This window comes from Pipistrellus hanaki (assembly GCF_964339955.1).
Source record: "Pipistrellus hanaki genome assembly, chromosome: 2".
NCBI classification, from domain to species: Eukaryota; Metazoa; Chordata; class Mammalia; order Chiroptera; family Vespertilionidae; genus Pipistrellus; species Pipistrellus hanaki.
In genome coordinates this window covers 132749166-132765654 of record NC_140504.1, presented here as the reverse complement: position 1 = coordinate 132765654, position 16489 = coordinate 132749166, and the positions used below count along the sequence as shown (strand labels likewise).

The 16489-nt window shown below is 42.5% G+C and overlaps 1 protein-coding gene across 3 annotated transcripts in view; it reads right to left on the bottom strand.

The window, feature by feature from the left end:
* Positions 1 to 523: 523 nt before the first annotated feature.
* ABCA4 (ATP binding cassette subfamily A member 4) overlaps positions 524 to 16489 on the bottom strand; it is a 138373-nt gene continuing 122407 nt past the window's right edge. For all 3 annotated transcript variants that reach the window (XR_014794060.1, XR_014794062.1, XR_014794063.1), the window contains 2 exons: positions 3763 to 4690; positions 524 to 1033 (listed from right to left, as the gene is read on the bottom strand). The gene's annotated coding sequence lies outside the window, so the exon portion shown is untranslated. The remainder of the gene's footprint in view (positions 1034 to 3762; positions 4691 to 16489) is intronic.

The following is a 16489-nucleotide window of genomic DNA, read 5'->3' as shown; positions in this document are numbered from 1 at the left end:
GCACATTAGTGTTTGTCAGTCATTGTTATGATTTAATTTTATGGATATTGTAAATTGTAAGGAATTTAATTTTATCAATAAATAATATGGTTAAGTATGATATCAAGTTTTATTCAACAGACCTATAGTTTAAATAAGACTTAAAACTTTAAGATTATTAAGTAATTTTAGGGAACATTGTGGAGTGAAAGATGTAGTGTTGAGGATTGAGAAAGTTATGTTGAGATGGTTTGGACATATAGAGAGGATGAATGAAAGGAGATAGACGAAACAAATATACAAGACGGGTGTGGATGGAGAGTTAGAAGAGGTCTACCTCAGTGAACGTGCCTCAATCAGATTGAGGACCTTTTTAGCAAAGGCCAGCTTAGGAGTACCCTAACTAAGTTAATAGCAATGTTCCTACCTATATAGTTTAAGTTTTAAAAATTTAAACTCTGCCTCCCTCCCTGTAACCCCCTCAACTCCCACTGGAAGCCAGGTGCACTCTCCCTGCACCAACCCCCCCCCCTGAGGGGCAGACGCCTCTGTGTAAGCATCTGTGGTTTTTGCTGGGACAGGAAGAAAGTGAGCTCACGGGACGGAGAAGACATGGTGTGTATGGGGAGTGGGAGACGGGATTCTGGCACCTGGAGAATGGGGGGTGCATGAGTGAGGAGTTGGGGTCAGGGAACAACCCCTGAGGTTCACTCAGTTTAGAGGACAGAGCTCAGAGGGGGAGTGTCCCTGGCAGTACCTGGACCAGAGCTGGAGGAGGACTCCTCCTGACGCCCCTCCCCACTCTGGACAACAGACAGGTGACGCCGGTAATGGGATACTCATATACAATGTACTTCCAAATAGTAGGCAGCATGGGAATAAATATGCCAAAAAATGGCCAAGGCCAAGGTCATAAACATGGCCCAGGATCCTGGCTGGTATCGGCGGAGGGGCTTTGATCAGCTGTTCACTCTGGACAGGCGAGGTGGAGATGTCTGCTGTGTCCTGATTATGGATTCTGGACCCTTCTCTGTCTCTTGCCACAGGAGTCCATCTGCAAGAGGAAAAGGGGAGCCTGGCAGGCCATGGGCCTCCTTCCCACCCAGGTGTGGCCAGGGCCACCCCAGGGTGGGAACCCACCACACCGCATTCCCTCAACATGGGAATCCAAGGCACTCCAGACAGCCATGACGCAGCTGTGGCAAACAGCTCTTACATGAAAGGTGGCCCATGGGAAACTAAGGGGCACCCACCCACCAGCACCCAGGTGTGGGCCCTGCAAGGCCCTCGTGGCCAGGGAACAGCCTACAGCGATGTATACAGCTGAGGTCAGGGCCAGGAGCATGGCTCAGGCCATCATAGAGGAGGGGCTTTATAAACAAGTCAGGGACTTGGTCATAGACGTGCATGGACTCATCAGGAGACCCATCAGTGTCAGATGCAAACCAGGTCAACACCAGGCCCTCCTCCCCAGGGGCAATGAGGTAATGCAGAGAAATGGATGCTGGTGTGATGAGGTGATCCTCTAGTCTAGTGGTCAGCAAACTCATTAGTCAACAGAGACAAATATCAACAGTACAATGACTGAAATTTCTTTTGAGAGCCATGGAGACAGGAAGGTGAGACCTGGACCACTGCCGCTTTCACAAGGATGCGCAGGGGTTGCTCCGTGTTGTCCAATGAAAAAGAACGAATGAGGACTTGGAAAGTGTGCTAAATACTTTACAATGCACAACTCAAGGTCCCTCACTGCAAGCCTCTGTCAGGTGCTCCTCTGCCCTGGCCATCCGCTGTCCCCTGGGTACCTCAGTGCCCTCTGTGCTGCCCATCCCCTCGTCCTAAGTAGTGGACACAGGATGTCAGGTCGCAGGCTGCCTCTGAACACATTTGTCCATCCAGTTCCCCATAGCAAGCACCCACCCCACCCACCAGTGTCAGCCCAGAGGGAAGATGGCAAAGAAATGCCTCTGGGACCCAGGGCAGCGCCTCAGAGAGCCCCGCTCACACGCTTAGGACAGCCTAGGCTGTTGGGGGGTGGGGGGAAGCGAACCCTGTACATGACAGTGAAGAGCCCTGCGCCTGCCCTGCCATACCCGTGCAAAATCCTGGGAAGCCACTGCAGCGCCTACCACAGCCATCACAATGTGTTAGGGAGCCCGGGCAGCACGTGGGAGGGCCCCGCACAAAACATAGGAGAGTCCTGACCACCCTGGGAGAGCCGTCCCAGCACCTCGGGAAGCAGATGCAGCGCCAGGCAAGCCCAGCACCACGTGTGGGAGCCGTGGGAAGTGCCCCAGAGGCCCTCACACCTAGGGGGCATGCGCAGTGTCTCTAGCGCCCCTGCTGCAGCTCACAGGGCCCAGCACAGCACTTGGGAGAGCCCTGAGCAACACCTTGGGAAGCCCCGTGCAACACATGCCTGACCCCACACACCACACCCTAACAGTGCCTGGAAGAGCCCAGCACAATACCAGAACAGCCCTCGCCCTGCCTGCCAGAATCCCATGAGAAGTTAGGGCCGCCCAAAGCCGTGCCGCAGAGTCTCCAGCAGTGCCTGGAAGAGCCCTGAGCAGCACCTTGGGAGCCTGGCACAGTGCCTGCCGGTGGCACCGCAGCTCAGAGCCCAGGGCAGCACTTGCAAGAGCCTCGCATTAAGCCTGGGAGAGGCCTCAGACCCCCTGCACTACCTCCAGGAGCCCAGGCAGAGCCTGGGAGAGCTTCGCACACGCCTGATAGAGCCCCAGCAGCTTTGGGGAAAGCCCTACACGACACTTGGGAGCCCTGTGGAGAGCCTGCCTGAGCCCCACACAATACCTTGCTGAGCCCAGTGCAGCGCCTGGAGAGCCCTGAATACCACCTTGGGAAGGCCCGAGCGGCACCTGCCAGGCCCCATGGCGCTGCTGGCACACGTGTTTCCATCCATCCAGGGGAGGAGCACGTGAAGTAGAAGAGTATCTACAGTGAACCACTGCCCTCAGAGCAAAACACCATCATGTGATGGAAACCGCTATTGCTCTGTGTGAGGTCACCTGTGAGTGCTGGGCACAAGGCCAGGGGTCACCCATGGCCCTGCACCCACTGCGGGGGGGGGGGGTGGGGGGCGCATGGAGGGAAAGGTTCCAAATTTAACTCTACAGCCACGTGGAAGGGACACTGTGGTGCTGCTTCCCCTACAAGCAAGGGCTGTTTCCAGGCAGAGTCCAGTGCTGTGGCCTCACACACACTCGCAGCACCCTCACCGTGCACTGCTGACGGACAAGCAGGAGAGCACGGACTCTCAGGTTTGCCCACAGGAGCCCCTGCCCCAGCAGGTCACAGGCCCGGATGTGCACATGGGCCTCGGAAAGGAGTGCCTTCTGCAAGCACACAGGCCAAGCTTTTCTAGGCCTGCCTGTGGTATGAGACGAGCCTCAAAGGGCTGCACATTGTCGGGTGTCCTGCAAGGCACACCCTGGCCTCTGAGGCCGGCCAAGGGCCCTTGATGATAGCATACCCCTGAGGACCCCCACCATCTTTCTCTCAGCAGTCATTTCCTAACTCCAGGCTGAGCCCAGAAGGCTCATTTTCCATGATTACACAGAGCTGAAGGGGGTGCAGGGACCAAGAGAGTCCTGGCTGGGAGGGAGCCCTGGCCTGAATTAGGGGGAGCAGGGAAAAGCAGCCGGCCCACGGGCTGAGGTCTGGGACACCATGGAAACTTGCTCCAAAGTTGTAGGTGGGCCCAGGCAGTTTTAGGTGGTACAGCTTGAGTAGGTAGCACCCCATCTCTGAGAATCAGTTTACCATTGTGAGCTGGGGGTTTCCCCTCCTTGCAGCCTCTTGTGGGATTAAATGAGATCACCGTCTGTAACATAAAATGCTAGATGCGATCAGTGGTCCACGATAACTGATGTCTCCCAGAGCTCTGTAAATGCTCAAGACAGCGTGAGAACGAAGGGCTGAGCTCTGCCCGGCATCCAGAGCAGAATCGGGGTTCAGCGTTGACCTGGGCTGCTGGGCCGCCTGAGCCCTTACAGGTGGGGCCGAGCTGGTGCTGGTCACTGTGCTCTCAGGGCAGCTGTCCCAGCTCTGAGCCAGGTCTGCTTTTCCCATGGGAGGCTCTTCAGCTGTGGCCTCTGCATCAGCCTGGCTGCTGTGAATGGTGTCAATCCTATCAGGTCATTTCATCCAGCACCGTGTCAGCCTGTGTGTGTCTGCACAGATACCCACTTTGCAAGTCCCCGCTGCTGCTTTCTGGTGGCTTCCCCTCGGGTTTCTCCTGTGTCCGCGTCTCACCCTCCAGTCATCTTCTGGACCAAAGTCTTCATTTCAGGATGGTCGCCCAGGCTTCCCTGGCTGGATGGGGAAGTGGGCGCTGGGGCTGAGGTGCTGGAGCTGGAGGGGCCGTGGCACTCCTCACAGGGCCAAGGGCCCAGGGTCCACACTTCAGCCCAGCAGCTTCCAAGACCAAGGAGGCAGGTTTGGGTCTGAGGCATCAGGCATCAGAGAGGGGGCTCCACACTCCATTCTCCACATTTGGTCATGGATGGAGCAGGATGGGACCGGAGGGCAGCGCTCTCTGTGGACAGGGCCTGGGTGATGCGTGCCTGCAGTCTCTGTGGTATCAACACAGCTTTCTGCTTAGACTCGGTCCGGATGCTGCTCAAGCCCTGCAACATACTGTTCGTGGCCATCGCCTTTGAGTGCCACAGAAGGGACCTGGGCTCAAGTCCTAGAGAGAGAGGGTGGGGGGAGAGAGAGAGAGAGAGAGAATATGTCATTGAAAAATGAGAAAACTGAATAAGGCCTGTAATCTAATTGACAATATAATTGCAATGCCAATTTCCTGATTTGACATTGTACTACAGTTACATAAGATGTCACCATTGGTTGAAGATGGGTGAAGGGCTCATAGGGTTCTATGAACAGTTTTAGTAATTTTATGTCTATAATTATTTCCACAAAGGGCTTTAAAAGAGAAAAATCAATCATGTTCATCTGAATAACAACAAAAAAGTTTAAATTTGAATTTTATATTGAAAAGCATAAACTACCTATAAATTAAGCTAAGCAAAGATATACTTTTACAGAGAAAAATCATAAAGCTTTATTGACAGATATAAGAAAATCTGCATAAATGAAGATGTATCATATTAATAAATATTTAGAAGTTTCAAACAATGTAACAGATATCAAGTCTTCCTATACTAATTATGGAATTAATACAATTCTAATCAAGACTAGGCTTTGATTTTTAAAGAAATATGACAATGTTTTTTAAATTATATGGAAATGTAAAAGGCCAAATATACCTAGACAAAGCTTAACACAGTGAACAAAAGTGTCCTACCTGATATTTCAAACCATTATAAAGCCCTAGCCAGTTTGTCTCACTGGATAGAGCATCGGCCTGCAGATGAAGGGTCTCGGGTTCAATTCTGGTCAAGAGCACATGCCAGGGTTGCGAGCTTAGTCTCCAGTGTGGGTGTGCAGAAGGCAGCCAATCAATGATTCTCTCTCTTAATTTATGTTTCTAGCTCTCTCTCCCTCTCCCTTCCTCTCTGAAGTCAATGAAAAATATTTTTTAAAAATAAAACCATTATAAAGCTGAAGTATTATAGTTTAGAGGGTGGGGTCTTGGTGTAACAAAAGACAGATCAATGGGAAATATCAGACATCCTAGAAATAGACCCACACAAGATGATATACAAAATTTAATATATGAAACTATTAGCAGGGCAAATTAGTATAAAAGGACAAGGAGAACAAAAATTCAGAATATTATTTAATATTTTAATGATATGAAATTTTTCATTCTATGAATATTAGATATCTTTCCATTTATGTCTTTTTTATTTCTTTCATTAAAGTTTGTAGTTTTCAGTATACAAATCTTTTACCTCCTTGATAAAGTTTATTCCTAAGTTACTTTTTTATTTTTGATGCTATTATGAAGGCATTGTTTTAAAATTTTCCTTTTCAGGAATGTCATTGTTAATATATAAAAGTATAACTGATTTTTGCATGTTAATTTTATATATCTGCCACCTCACAGAATTTATATACTAATTTGAAGAAGAACAAGGTTTTTTTTCCCCAAGGTCTGAAGGGCTTTCTACCAATAACATTATGTCATCTGCAAATAGATCATTTTACTTCTTCCTTTCTGATTTGAATAACTTTATCATTTTTTCTTGCCTAAATTGATCTGGCAAAGACTTCCAGTAATATGTTGACTAGAATTGACAAGAGTGGGAGTCCTGGTCCTGAAAAATCATAAAACTTTATTGACAGAAATAAGAAAATCTGCATAAATGAAGAGGTATCATATTAATAAATATTTAGAAGTTTCAAACAATGGAACAGATATCAAGTCTTTCTATACTAATTATGGAATTAATATATTTCTAATCAAGACTAGGCTTTGATTTTTAAAGAAATATGACAATGTTTTTTAAATTATATGGAAATGTAAAAGGCCAAATATACCTAGACAAAGCTTAACACAGTGAACAAAAGTGTTTATTTTTCACCATTGCTAAATACAAATCAAAACCACAGTGAGGTATCACTTCACACTCCTTAGGTGCCAGGGTTGTTGTTCCAGCATTAAGAAGGGTTCAGCAACCTGGAGAAAGGCTGTGTGTAGATTAAGTAGGAGTCCAGAAATGAAAGATATTTTTGAAAGGCACTGGGGATCAGAGGAGCTTTAGCTAAAGGAGCTAAGTTCTCCTTGTCTCAGGACCCATGCTTTTTATTAACACAATTTGTTCTAAGGCAAGGTAGAGATAATACACTTCAAAGGGAAGGATACAGAAGCATTGTCAGATTGGTTGTTCAGGTGTTTGGCCAGTAGGAGGCAATAAGGTGCAGATTAAGATCCCCTGAACTGTATGGAGAAAATGCCTTTAGCCATTCCAGCAGGTGATTACATATGTGACTCAGACTTTGTTGAGTTCCTAAGTTCCATCAATCTTTTGATGAAACTCTTGCATTTATGACATGCTGGAATTGGCTTCTGGCACTTAGGATGGTAATTATAATAATAATAAAGGAAGAGGAGGAGGAAAGCTGATGAGAATGGGGAGAAATTGGAACAATTGTTCACTCTTATGGGAATGTAAAATGATGAAGCCTCTATGGGAAATAGGATGGAGTTTCCTTAAAAAAAAAAGAAAAAAGAAAAAAAAAGAATTAAAAATAAATCTTCCATGTAATCCAGCAACCCCAATCCTGGATACTTTATTCAAAAGAATCAAAATCAGGATCTGAAAAGATTTCTGCATACGTAAGAGGATTGCAGGATTATTCACAATAGCTAAGATATGGAAACATCCCAATTATTCATGAATATATGAATGGATAAATGAAAAGTTGCATATACACACAATGAAATATCATTCTGCCTGAAAAGTTAGGAGGCATTCCTAACATTTACAATGACATGATGAACCTGGAATACATGCTGAGTGAAATCTGTCATAGAAGGACAAGTACTGCATGATTCCATTTATATGAAGTATCGAAACTAGTCAAACTTATAGAAGCAGGAAATAAAATAGTGCTTGCCAGGAAATGAGAGGAGGAAAAAATAACTTGTTATTCAATGGGTATGAAGTTAGTTATACAAGATGATTAACTTCTAGAGATCTGCTGGACAACATACCACCTATAGATAACAATAAGGTGTTGTGCACTTAAACATTTGTTAAGGAGGGTAGAGCTCATTTTAAGCATTCTTACAAAAGGAAAAAGCAGAGGGATATAAGGAAACTTCTGGAAGTAATGGCTGTGTTTATAACCTTGACTGTGGTAATGGTAACATTTGTGTATGCATATGTCCTAACTCATCAAATTATATATTAAATATGTATAGTTTTGTACATTGATTATACTTCAATAAAGCTGAAAAAGAATAAAAGTAGAGATTTTCATGCACCCCTGGGAAATAAATATCATCCCCCATGTGCTGAAATAAAAAAAAAACAAAAAAACTTTTTTTAATGCTGGGGGACGTCAGTGGGCCAGGAAAGGTCAATGGGGGGAAAATAAGACATCCTATATAATAAAAGGCTAATATGCAAATCTACCAAGTGGCAGAACGATGGGTCACTATGATGTGCACTGACCACCAGGGAGCAGATGCTCAATGCAGGAGCTGCCCTCTGGTGGTCAATGAGCACCCACAGGGGAAGCACCACTCAGCCAGAAGCTGAGCTCATGGCTGGCGAGTGCAGCAGAATCCTCTCCTGCCTCCACAGCAGCGGTAAGGATGTCCAACTGACAACACATGGGGAGTGGGCCTAAGCCATCAGTTGGACATCCCTCAAGGGCTCCTGGACTATGAGAAGGCATAGGCCAGGCTGAGGGACACCCTGAGTGCATGGATTTTGTGCACTGGACCTCTAGTATGTAATACTTTCAACAATAAAGAATTTAAATAATTTCTTTTAAATAGTCATTGGGATATTTCTTAGTCATGCAAACCTGGCAAAAAGAGTCCAAGAAGAAACAGTACCCAAACAAAGTCTTCCTTTCAATTTTGCCAAATTTTCCAAGAAATGTTGAAAGAGATGGAAAACCATTATCTGCAACAGAAAAGTCAAAGTTTGAAATATGGTAGAGAGTGACAAAGCTCACTATGATAAGAAGTTAAAAATATATACTTCTCAAAGTTAGCAGCTGGCAGAACAGTAGTGAAGAAGAGTATGAGAGAGTGAGGGAGCAAAAGGGGAGTATGTGAAAGTGTGTGTGGGATGTGTGTGTGTGTGTGTGTGTGTGTGTGTCTGTGTGTGTGTCTGTGTGTGACAGACCCTGCAAGTCTTTTCGGGGCTGGCAAACCAGACTCTTGTAGACTGGAAGCCCCCACCACTGGTGCAAGCACTCCCTGGTGGTGGTGCTGGCACAGAAACCATTCCATCTTTAAGGGCAGAGCTGCTATGACTAGGAGCCCAGCCTCACCACCACCCAGACTGGCCTCATACAAATACTGAGACCCTACAGCCACTCTGGACAAAGACCTGCTACCAAAGCTGCAGACCCAGGGACACAGAGACTCAAGCCACCCCAGCCTCAGGCTTCTGAGTGTCCTGGAGGGCATTTCCCTCCTGCCTACCCACCATGGCGGCATAGGTCCCACACATCCCAAGCCACCCCTGACTGTTGGCATGCATGGCTGCTGCCAGCCACATCTCCTGGGTACCCTAGCCAACCCCTGAATGTTGATGTGTGGCTCCTGCCAGACTGTGTTGGCCACACAGCTCCCAAGCACCCAAGCCAGCCCCTAAATGTCTGTGGCCACATCTACCAGGCATCCAAGCTGGCTCCTGCCAAGCCATGCCTTCTAAAACTCTGAGCCTGCCCTTGACTGTCAGGGTGCACGAAGCTCTCTCCAAGCCCACCAATGCAACTCAGTCCTGACTCAACTCAGTGCCTGGACTCTTCAGTGACAGCAGAAAATGGGGAGACAAAAAAGCAACCCCCACAGGAAAGAAAAGGAGGAATAGCCCCCCAAAAGAAACTAAATAAAATGGAGGCATGCAATATGTCAGAAAAAGAATTCAGAATAATGGTCGTACATTTCATAAACCAGGTGTCTGAGAAAATGAACAACTTATGTAAGAATCAAGAATAAATCAAAAGTGATGTAGCTAAAATAAACCATACAATGGGAGGTTTTAAGAGTAGACCAAGAGAAGCAAAGGACTAAATTAGTGAGCTATAAAAGAGGGTAGAGAAACAAGCCTAATCTGAATGGCAACTGGAGGGGGAAAAAATGAAAGCAGAAGGAGAGCCTAAGGAGTTTTGGGACAACATGAAACAAAGTAACATAGGTATAATAGGGGTGCCAGAAGGACAAGAAGAGCAGCAAGGATTAGAGAACATATTTGAAGAAATAATGACAAAAAACTTCCCCGATGCAGGGAAGATAAAGGTCACACAACCACAGAGCATCCCAAACAAGTTGAACCCAAAAAGGCCCATCCCCAAGACACATCGTAATTACAATGGCAAACATTAACAACAAAAAGAGAATCTTAAGGGCTGCAAAAGAGAAACAGAGAGTTACCTGCAAAAGATCTCCTATTAGATTACCCAGTGATTTCTCAACAGAAACACATCAGTCCAGAAGGGAAGGGAATGAAGTATACAAAGTAATGTAAAGCAGGGGACTGAATCCAAGAACAATCTATCCAGCAAAGCCTCATTCAAAATTGAAGGGGAAATTGGAAACTTCACAGACAAAAAAAAAAAAAAAAAAAAAAAAAAAAAAAAAAAAAAAAAAAGGCTAAGGGAATTTATCAGTACCAAGCCAGCAATGCAAGAAATGCTAAAGGCACTGTTATAAAAAAATAAAAATGGCTACAAACAAGTACCCATCAATAATAATCTAAACATAAATGGACTGAATGCTCCAATCAAACATGTGGCCGAATGGATTAAAAAAATGACCCATATATATGCTGTCTACAAGAGACCCACCTCAGAACAAAAGACTTACACAGGCTGGAAGTGATGGGATGAAAAAATACCTTTCAGGCAAATGGAAATGAAAAAAAGGCTGGGGTACCAATACTTATATCTGACAAAATAGACCTCAAAGTAAAGGCCATAACAAGTGATAAGGAAGGCCACTTCATAATACTAAATGAATCAATATAGCAAGAGGATATAACTCTATTAAACATATACAGACCCAATGCAGGAGAACCAAAATACATTAGGGGAAAAAAAAACAAAAAACTTCTGAAAGATATCAAGAGAGAGATTGATAGCAATATGATCATAGTAGGGGACTTTAAAACCCCACTAACATCACTGGATAAATCCTCTATAGACAAAAAGTCAGCAAAGAATCAGTAATCCTAAATGACGCACTAGATCAGATTGAATTAATTGACATCTTCAGAACATTTCACCCCAAAGCTACAGAATATACATTCTTCTCAAGTGCACATGGATCATTTTCAAAGATCGAGCACATATTGAGGAACAGGCGAAGTCTCTTCAAATTCAAGAAGACTGAAATTATATCAAGCATCTTCTCAGACCAAAATGGCATAATAATAGAAATCAACTATAAAAAAAAAATAAAATAAAAAAATTCTAACACTTTGAAGCTGAATATCACGCTATTAAACAATGATTGGGTTATCAAAGAGATCAAAGGAGAAATTAAAAACATCCTGGAAACAAATGACAATGAAAAGAACAACAACCCAAAAACTATGGGAGACAGTGAAAGCTGTTCTCAGAGGGAAGGTCATAACTCTACAGGCCTAACTAAAAAAATATTAAAAAAGAAAAAAATGGTAATAAGTTATCTAACTCTACAACTTAAAGAATTAGAAAGAGAGCAAGAAGAAAAGCAGAGTGAGCCAAGACCCGTTTGGCTCAGTGGATAGAGCCTCAGCCTACAGACTGAAAGGTCCAGGGTTCGATTCCGGTCAAGGGCATGTACCTTGGTTGCGGGCACATCCCCAGTAGGGGGTGTGCAAGAGGCAGCTGATCGATGATTCTCTTTCATCGATGTTTCTGACTCTCTATCACTCTCTCTTCCTCTCTGTGAAAAATCAATAAAATATATTTAAAAGAAAAAAAAGAAAAGCAGAGTGAGCAGAAAGAATGAGATAATAAAGATGAGAGCAGAAATAAATGACACGGAGACCAAAAAATAAAAAAAAATAATTTTAAAAAATACAAAAGATCATTGAAACCAAGAGCTGATTCTTTGAAAGAATAAAAAAAATTGATGAACCTCTAGCCAGGCTCAGCAAAAAGAAAAGAGAGAGGACCCAAATAAACAAAATCAGAAATGAAAGAGGAGAAATCACAACAGACCCCACAGAAATACAAAAGATTGTTTAAAACGACAACAACAACAACAACAACAAAAAATTATTAACAACTCTATTCCAACAAACTAAACAACCATGAGAAAAGGGATACATTCTTAGAAAAATATGAGCTTCCAAACTCAGGAAGAATAAAAAAAATCTCCACAGGCCAATAACTAAGTAGGAAATTAAAGCAGTCATCAAAATAACTTCCAGCAAACCAAAGTCTGGGGCCAGAGAGCTTCACAGGGCAGTTGACCAAACATTCAAAGAAGAACTAAAACTTCTCAGACTATTCCAAAAAATTCAAGAGGAAGGCATACTTCCAAGCTCTTCCTATGAAGCCAACATTACCCTAATCTCAAAACCAGATAAAGACACTACAAAGAAAGAGAATTAAGGTCAATATCCCTGATGAATATAGATGCTAAAATCCTTAACAAAATCCTAGCAAATTAAATCCAGCATTACATTAGAAAGATCATACACCATTACCAAGGTGGAATTTATTTCGGGGATGCAAGAATGGTACAATATCTACAAATCAATAAACGTGATACATCACATAAACAAATTGAGAGCCAAAAATCAGATAATCATATCATTTGATGCAGAAAAAGCATTTGACAAAATTCAATAGCCTTCCTTGATTAAAAAAACTTCCAGCAAAGTTGGAATAGAAGGATCATACCTCAAAATAATAAAAGCCTTGTATTACAAACATACAGCCAACAGCATACTCAATGGGCAAAAACTAAAAACATTTCCTATAAGACCAGGAACAAGACAGGGATGCCCACTTTCACCACTCCTATTAAACATAGTACTGGAAGTGCTAGCCATAGCAATCAGACAAGAAGAAGAAATAAAAAGCATTCAAATTGGAAAAGAAGAAGTAAAATTGTCATTAATCACAGGTGACATGATATTGTACATAGAAAACCCTAAAGACTCCATCAAAAAAACGACTGGAATAAATGAATTTGGCAATGTAGCAGGATACAAAATTAATACACAAAAATCTATGGCATTTTTATACACCAATAATGAACTCACAGAGAGAGAAACTAAAAAAAAAAAAAAAAAAAACAATTCCACTTACATTGCAACAAAAAAACTAAGACACCTAGGAATAAATTTAACCAAGAAGGTAAAGGACCTGTACTCAGAAAATTACAGGACTTTGAAAAAAAAGATAGAGGAATACAAATGGAAGAATATACCATGTTAATGGATTGGTAGAATCAACATCATTGAAATGTCCATACTACCCAAGGTAACCTATAGATTTAATGCAATCTTCATTGAAATACTAATGGCATATTTCAAAGACCTAGAACAAACTCTCTAAAAATTTATCTGAAATAAAAAAAAATACCCCAAATAGCTGTAGCAATCTTTAGAAAGAAGAACAAAGTTGAAGGGATCACAATGCCAGTTATCAAGCTATACTACATAGTCACTGTCTTCAAAACTGCCTGATACAGTTTTGGCACAAGAACAGACATATAGACTAATGGAACAGAACTGAGAACCCAGAAATTGACCCAAGCCATTATGATCAGTTAACATTGACAAAGGAGGCAAGAGCATACAATGGAGTCAAGACAGTCTCTATAATAAATGGTGTTGGGAAAACTAGTCAGATATATATATATATATATATATATATATATATATATATATATATATATATATATATATATATGAAACTAGACCACAAGCTTACACCATACACAAAAATAAACTCAAAATGGATAAAGGACTTAAACGTAAGATGGGAAACCATAAAAATCATAGAAGAAGCCACAGGCAACAAAATAGCAGACATTTTTTGTAGTAATATCTTTACTTACATAACTCCTACGGCAATGGAAACTAAGAAGAAAATGAACAAATGGGACTACATCAAAATAAAAAGCTTCTGCACAGCAAAAGAAACCATCAACAAAACAATAAGAAAGCCCACTGCATGGAAGAACATATTTGCCAATTTCTGATAAGGCTTTAATCTCCAAAATTTATAGGGAACTCATACAACTTAAAGGAAGATAAACAATCCAATCAAAAAATGGGCAAAGACCTCAATAGACACTTTTTGAAAGAGGACAAACAGAAGGCCAGGAGATATATGAAAACATGTTCAAAGTCACTAATCATCTGAGAGATGCAAATCAAAACGACAATGAGGTATCATCTCACACTTGTCAGAATGGCTATCATCAACAAACTGACAAGTGGTAAGGATGTGGGGAAAAAGGTACCCTCTTGCTCTGCTGGTGGGAATGCAGACTGGTGCAGTCACTGTGGAGAACAGTGTGGCGTTTCCTCAAAATTTTTAAAATGGAACTCCCATTTGTCCCAGTAATCCCACTTCTAGGAATATATCCCAAGAAAAAAGAAGCACCAATCAGAAAGGATATATGCATCCCTATGTTCATAGCAGCACAATTTACAATAGCTAAGATTTGGAAACAACCTAAGTGCCCATCAGCAGATGAATGTATTAGAAAACAGTGGTACATCTACACAATGAAATACTACACTGCTGCCGAAACTGGTTTAGCTCAGTAGTAGAGCGTCGGTCTGCAGACTGAAAGGTCCCAGGACCGATTCAGGTCAAGGGCATGTACATTGGTTGTGGGCACATCCCCGGTGGGGGGTGTGCAAGAGGCAGCTGGTCGATGTTTCTCTCTCATCGTCGTTTCTAGCTCTCTATCTCTCTCCCTTCCTCTCTGTAAAAAAATCAATAAAATATATTAAAAAAAAGAAATACTACACTGCTGTAAAAATATAATTCTTACTATTTGCAACAGCATGGATGGAATTGGAGAACATTATACTAAGCAAAATAAGTCTGTCAGAGAAAGATAAATATCACATGATCTCACTTATTTGTGGAACATAATGAACAATATAAACTGATTGAGTCATAGAAGCATTGAACAGATTGACCAACCTATGAGGGAAGGTAGGCTGAAGGAGGAGGGGAGGGGGTAAAAGATTAATTAAAGGACTTGTAAGCATGCATATGAGTATAACCAATGGACACAGGCGTGGGGGATGGGGGCTTAGGTGGGCATGTGCTGCTGGTGGGGCCAGTTGGGGAGAGGTCAGTGGGGGAAAAGGAGACTTGTGTAATTCTTTAAACAATAAATAACTTAAATTTGATATATATAATTCTCCCAAAGATAAGAAAAAAGATCCCAAAGCTCCTTAAACTCCTCCATTTGCCTTCTTTTTGTTTTTCTATGAACACTGCCCGAAGGCCAAAAGTAAACACTCTGGTTTATCCAATGAGGATACTGCAAAAAAACCTGGGTGAAATGTGATCTGAACAGTCAGCCAAAGACAAGCAGCCATTTGAACAAGAAGCAGCTGAAGGACAGATATGGAGAGGATATTCCTGCCTCCTGTGCCCAGAGCCAAAGTGAAGGGGAAAGAAGGGCCCTGGCAGGCCAACAGCTCAAAGAGGAACACACCAGAGGAGGAGGAGGAGCAGGAGCAGGAAGAGGAAATGATGATGAGGGTAAAGATGAAGAATAAATTACTATCCTAAAATGATGTGTCTGGAGTATTATGTGTCTTCCCAGGCAGTTGTTTTGCCAAGAACGTGAATTCAAGGGCAGCTCAATATTAGCTTCAGTATAAAAACTACCAATTGTTGTATAGCTGATAAGATTCTTTGTAGAGAAAATACTTTTTTAATAAATGCAGGCTGTAGCTTTTTGAGGGGCTACTAAATACATTTAGATTTTAAAGTTTTTGATGCTAAATATTTCTAAACGAGAGGCCTGATGCACAAAGATTCATGCAAGAATAAGCCTTCCTTCCCTGGCTGCCAGCACTGCCTGTGCTCCGGCCCAGAGCTGCCTTTCCGCCTTCCCACACTGCCCAGAGGCATGGACACCTGTGTTGTTGTGACACAAGCATCCCACCCCACCTCTGGCCGATCAACACCATGTATGCAAATTAAGCCACCATCTTTGTTGAGTTAATTTGCATCTCGGTCCTGATTGGCTGGTGGGCATCTCAAAGCTATGGTTAATTTGCATCTTACCTTATTATTAATGTAGATGTTCCATGGTTTCTATAATTTCTTGATTTAAGCAAACTCATAGGAATTAGTATCAACAATAAATTTTAGGGGTTTTTAGAATGTTGCATTTTGCTTTTTTAAAGTTCTGCATTAAAATTATGTATATCCAAAGAAAAGTAAGGTGTATACCAAGTTGTAAAATGGGTAGTGGCATAGTAGGATGCTGCAGTGATCTCAAGATGAAAAACTAATAGGAATCCATTGACAGATTAGTTGTATATGGCAGGAAAGTTGATGAAAATGTTCTAAAATTAAATTATGGTGATGGTTGCAAATTCACTAAATCTCATTGAATTGTACATTTGAAATGGGTGAATATTATTAATTTTATGATTTATAATTTGTATTTCAATAAATTTGCTTCATGTCTTTTTAACTTAAAGAGAATTATAGTTCTAGCTGGTTTGGCTCAGTGGATAGAGCAGCAGCCTGTGGACTGAAGGGGCCAAGTTCAATTCCAGTCAAGGACACATGCCTGGATTGTGGGCTCGATCCTCAGTAGAGGGTGTGAGGGAGGCAGCCAATCAATGTTTCTCTCTCATCATTGATGTTTCTCTTTCTCCCTCTCCCTTCCTCTCTGAAATCAATAAAATAT